Source organism: Triplophysa rosa, linkage group LG5 (genome assembly GCF_024868665.1).
Source record: "Triplophysa rosa linkage group LG5, Trosa_1v2, whole genome shotgun sequence".
In the NCBI taxonomy this organism is placed as follows: Eukaryota; Metazoa; Chordata; class Actinopteri; order Cypriniformes; family Nemacheilidae; genus Triplophysa; species Triplophysa rosa.
In genome coordinates this window covers 22,994,151-23,000,719 of record NC_079894.1, presented here as the reverse complement: position 1 = coordinate 23,000,719, position 6,569 = coordinate 22,994,151, and positions in this window count along the sequence as shown.

Genomic DNA, 6,569 nt, shown 5'->3' with positions numbered 1-6,569 from the left:
CTCCGTCTACATGGGGTATGTATGCTAACAGTGATGCTATTAGCATCATGCTAAACTCTGACATGCTAAACTCATGTTGAAGTCGTTCACTCGGTGTTAAACAAACGAAAATTCCATTCAACCTGATTCCTTGTCTTACGTTAGTCATTTCACCTAGGTAAAATGACATTCAACACGACTTCTAATTGTTTTTAAAAATACAAAATACAAAAACATGAATAAATCAACCAATATATGTGATATATATTTGATTGAGTTCTTTACTACACAAAAAACTGCAAATACATATACATCTTTAGAGTAGAATTCACTCATAAGATTTTTAACTTTTTTTGCAGCAAAAATCAACCCACCTCTTTTAATACTACAGACACAAGATAAAGACAATTTATTTTACATTTCAGAAAAAATGAAATAAAACAATGTTAGTTTCATAAACAGAAACAGACGAGAATAAAGTTGAAGTATTTTATTGTTATCTTAGACTTTTGTGAGATGAGTACAAAAATGAAAAAGGTAAATTAAGTGACATGTTTAGTTATATTTTATTATTTGTACTTCTTTTCAGTCACAGAGTTATTCAATTTAAGAGTTGTTTGGGAAAGAGAAGATTCTGTAATTTAATGCAGCTTGGAGAACTGCATTTAGGGAAATTTGGGGAAATTGTAATGTTCAATCATTTATGTAACGAAAATTAATAAAATGTGTATTGAAGAACACTTCAAAAACTTTTCATCACGAAACCACAAATGTTGCTCTCTTTTCTGCTGTCTTTTTTTTGCGGGTCGAAAAGTTGCGAATAATGAAAAATAATTATTTAAAAAAATAAAAAATAAAACAAACATCAAGGTAAATGATGACAGGTATTGGCAGAATATAAATCGATTGTAGTAGATTGAAGTGATTGTAATGAGTGGTATGGTCAATGTTTTAATTGAGTGAATGAAATTGTCCCTTGCAATCTGATAAGTGTCAGAACCATAGAATGTATAAATCAGGTCAGAACATTCTCAGGTGGCATTTTTGAGAAAATGTTTAATGTCTGTACACACTGAGTGAATATTATTAAACGAAAGAATGGTAATACTATCGGTGTAAGACTGTTGCCTGTATAAAACCAGGGCGCGCAGGCTAATCTCAATCAAAACTAACTTTATCGCACTGAGACAGAGATCATAAAACAACTTAAGTTAGTTTAACAGACTCTAGAAGCTAAAGCTACTATCTAAGGCTAAGCTATCAAGCTACTAGCTATAAAAACTATACAGAGGTATCACTAGTACAGTAGCCAACGTTACATAATTAGATTAAAACATGAATGGTTACACACGAGCTATCCACATTTATGAATTTAGAGGATTTATAACATTAAATAAGGTATTATAAAGAGCCAAAGTACCTTGCAAATGACGTGTTGCTCTTCATATCGTTGCATCATGTTGCTCTCCTGAGTCTGATATGATGCTCTGCAGAAAAAAATTTGTGCACAGTAAAATCGCCAGTGTTAAAAAAAGTCTAATTAACACTCACAGTGTCCACACTCTCAAAGTGTGGATTATATAAACACTGTGAGAGTTAATTTGACCCTTTTTAACACTGGCGATTTTGCTGTGTGTTAATTTTCGTGTAACAGCCGCGACAATGCTGATCCACGAGAAAGACAACGTAGCTCAGAATTATAAATAGCGGTGTGTTCTGAGACACACAGAGAAGCGGAATAAAAAAAAGAATGACACTTAATAAAACGGCCTGATTTTACAACAGAATGCATAAAATATGCACTAATTTCTTTCGCATCCAGACAGAGACAACCCCTACCTCCACTAGAATAGTCTTTGTGCCATTAACCAGGGTCAGTCATCTCATTGAAGCCTTAATAAAAACTAAGGTTCAAATAAATGTTTAATTTTCCATCTCACAGTAAAATGAAAATGTTTGATGTTGAAAATCCCTTAAAATAATCAAGCAATCTATATTAAAAACAAAAATAATACACAGAAAAGTATTTAGCCTATGTGCAACAATAACATAATAGTGCTAATTTAATGTCTTAACATAATATTGCTGTGACAATAGGGTTGTTTCTATTTAAATAACTCCGTTTACACATTAGTATAAGGGGGTCCCTGCTCGCATCTCTCAACTAAGGGGTCCTTGCCCCGAAAAACGTTGAAGACCCCTGCTTTAAACGATACCAGACGATGAATAAGGGTCTTATCTAGCGAAACGATCGGTCATTTAAAAAAACGATGTATATGCTTTATAAACGCAAATGCTTGCCTTGCTCTGTTCTGCGATGTGCGCTCATGACTTCAGTTAATACGTAATTAAGTTGAAAAGGTCACGCTTGAGGTAGGTGAAAGTACCGAGTCAGTGTTTACAAGTTGAACCTGCAAGTTTTCAACGTAATTACATATTACGTGAAGTCATGAACACGCATCGCAGAACAGAGCAAGGCGAGCATTTGTGTTTATAAAGCATATAGGCTACGTTTTTATTTTTTTTAGAAAATGATCGATCGTTTCGCTAGATAAAACCCTTATTCATCGTCTGGTATCGTTTAAAGCCCTTTGAAGCTGCACTGAAATTGTAATTTTGACCTTCAACTGTTTGGAGTCCATTGAAGTCCACTATATGGAGAAAAATCCTGGAATATTTTCATCAAAAACCTTAATTTCTTTTCGACTAAAGAAACAAATACATAAACATCTTGGATGACATGGGGGTGAGTAAATTATCATGAAAGTTTATTTTGAAAGTGAACTACCCCTTTAATGAAAATACACTGCGATTGAATTTGTGGTATACTAAATTGGTATACTTAAAGTCTGCTAAATTGGAACAACTAATTTTGCACTTAATTGTACAGAAATAGTGCTGAAGACCAACTAAAGATACATTTAAGTGTACTTGATTTTTCTGAAGTGGAACTATTGCAAGTATGCTTCAGGTACACTTTAAATATCTTGCATTGAAAGATTGATTTTATTAAAAAATCATAAAATCCTTATCAAAAGTGACATTAGAACACATTTTTATTTAAACACAGGCTTATTATGATTTAATGTGCATTGTGTATAAATAGTAGTAGTCCAAAAATAAAGTTTAATTATAATTTTATATCAGTAAGTCATGTCAGTAAATCTGTTAATACATTTAAACTATAGGCTACTTTGAAATAATGCATTTTAAATTAATTATTTTTTTACTAGGGATAGCATGCACAAAAATGATAAACTAAGCTAATTGGTTATTATTTATTATACCAAGGGGGCTGTTGACTCATGACTCATTGTGATTAGCTGGCGAACATTGTTTCCAGGAAGCGCACAACCTATAGTTCCAGATCTGTCAACCACATAATGTGGTCCACATTACAGTTTCATATCAGTGAGCCAAGTTTAAATAAATAACGTTATTATATTGTAGTCTACTGTCCACCACAGTATACAGACAAACAGAAACACGCAGGGAATTATTCAAATATTAAATATGCATATTAATAACATTTGATTTGAGATTTACAAATGATGAAATCAAATTGCACATTAGTCTCGTGCACTGTAAAAAATGATTTGTTGTTTTTTGTTGTTTCAACTTAAAAAAATAAGTTACCTGGTTGCCTTAAAATTTTAAGTTAGTTCAACTTAAAAATATTAGTCAACACAACGAGTTTGCAACAAATTCATTAAGTGAACTAATATTTTTAAGTTGAACTAACTTAAAATTTTAAGGCAACCAGGTAACTTATTTTTTTAAGTTGAAACGACAAAAAACAACAAATCATTTTTTACAGTGTGTGAACTTTGTGTCTTGCCTTGGTTACAGCCAGCTCTCAAACTGCGACAAAAGAGGGAGATCAGACGCAGCTAATAAATTGATTCTGTAATAACTCGTTGGGAATATTTGTCATTTTGGGCGGTCCGTCCATTGGCTACTCCACTTTTCGACTCCAGCTCTCACAGTATGTGGTTCCCAACTGCAATTTGGGGAAGGTTACTTGGATGTTGCGGACGGTGCATTACACTTAAAAACAGTTTATTCCTATGACTAAAAATGTCACTTCATTGGTTTACGCGTTTTTGTGCTTGGACACCGGACGCACAAGCAAGCGCCGCGAGCGCGGATGATGCACGCATCTGGAGTCGCGGCTCTCTGTCTTCCACAAATATACCTCGAGGGTGAGCAACGGGATATGGTGAGAAAGTGGCGCATCCTGCATTTTCCACGAGTTTTAGATGTTAATGGCCCCTACAATACACACACACGCAAGCATTTGCTAATTTCTTCCAAAAAGTGGCGGGGACATGTTCCGCAGGGGCGTAGCCAGAACTTTTTTTTAGAGGTGGCCAGGTAAGGCCCAGTGATTTTATTAGGGTGACCAAAAAATCCTTACAGACAGAAATTCTTTAACTTCTACTGTAATTTACACCTATTCTTCATTACACATATTTGCTGGTCAAAAACATACACAAAGAAGGTAAAGTAAACAATTTATTTGCAATGCTTTCATGTGCTAACATTATTTTAAAATAATTTGCTAGCTATCAATTGCAGTAAGTTAGCATTTTTTATAGAAAATAAACATTGCAGTACCCCAACTTAAACTTTTGCGAAAATGTAATAAATGAATGAAATCCAGTTAAACAAGACTGATTTTACTGACCTGATCCTTCTGCTCGCGATGAACTTCCATGGTACACAGACAGTACACTGTCACGAAGCGGTTAGCAGCTGTTCAGCTATAGCGCTCAGACTGATTGCGTCAGTGCGTCAGCATATGACATCATATTAACGCAAGAGTAATGTTCTCGCGTTACTTTCAGTGCATACGCTAAATGATCTGCCAGCACTCCGTAAACTCCGACACACATATTAAAACTGCTTCGCACAACAGAGGTGGCCAGATTGGTGGCCATCCATCATTCAGAGGTAGCCGTGGCCACCCATGGTCACCATGTAGTTACGCCGCTGCATGTTCCACCTGCAAATTACGCCTATGCAATCAAATATTTATTTATTAGCACCAAAAGCAACATCATATAGAGAAAGCGTGTTGGGCTCAGCATTCGATCGCTCAAACGCCGCACAGAAACATTTATCCTGCGTCCAGCAAGGTCAGTTATGCCAGACACACACCCAAACGACACCTGATGAAACACTCAAGCACACTCGCAGCCACAGGACATCACCTCAGAACCGAAAGTAAAAAGCGGAGCACTACGTGGCGCGTAAGAGTATTTTCCTTTCTCACAACGGTAAACGGCGCTTAGTTGACTAATACAGCCGATCGCAGTGCATAATGTCACGTAATATAAAAGGAGGCACATTTGGGATTCGTAGTTTCTTAATTTGATTGTTTTTAAATGGGTTATGGGATTATATGGGGTCAGTCGGTCGCAGAGAATAATTTCCATGAAATGGTCGCAGTATAGAGCCCTTCAATGGCTCAATGAAATTTTCTCAAACACAAAACACACAAAAGAACAGATAGACAAAGAGCTTATACTAACTTTACTTTTCATAATAACTTTTTGTTATTTGAATAATATTGGTAGTTAGTTAAGCGGATCATTGAGTTATGGTTCATTTTGATTACAATTACAACAGACAAGGCAACACTGGTCTCAGTGTGAAACAGAGAGAGAGATGCTGGAGGGCTGATAAAATCGGTTTAAAAACTCCTTCATCTTTTTTTGTCATGTGTGTGTCAAATGCGATGATTGCTGGCCAGGTGACACAAGAAAACAAGCCTTCTGTTCTCTGTTAGTTGCCTGAAGCTATATGTATATTTGTGTCTGTGTGAATTTGTTCTGTTCATGCTAGGTATGTCCATTGTTGTTCATAATCATATTGTCAGATACCAGTCAACAGCTTGGACACTTGACTGATTTATTTTCTCATCATCTAAAGACTTTGGGTTAAATGCTTGATTTGAATGACACGATTTGTAAATCAAATATAAAAAGTCCACATATTTATTTCTTGCCAACCCTATACAATAAGGTTGTATTTGTTAACATTAGTTAAATGATCATCGTCTGATTGTTAGCGGCATCTAGTGGTTAGGTTGCAAATTGCAACTAACGGCTCACTCCCCCCCTCCCCCCTCCATTTCGAAGCACTACGGAGGCTGAGAAAGACCAAGATGTCCTCTCATTTTTGCTTCTTTAACAAAAGAGATAACTAATTTACGAAATGCACTAGAGCAGTTTGTCTGTTTAGGGCTACCGTATAAACAACATGGTGAATTCTATGCATGGGGAACTGCGGTGTATGTAGATAAAAAATAGCTCATTCTAAGATAAGAAAAACATAACGCTTCATTATATAAGTTCTTTATACACCTATGAACACATAGTTATGTATATTATATTGCTTTTCTTTCAATAGCTCCTCCAAAAAATGACACACCTTTGAAGCATTCGCTAACATGAATGAACAATAATTCTACAGCATTTATCTTAGTTCATGTTAATTTCAGCATTTACATAAATATTTTTAAATTCAAACGTTCTAACTGTTAACAGTATTTAATGCACTATGAACTAAATTTAACAGTTGTATTG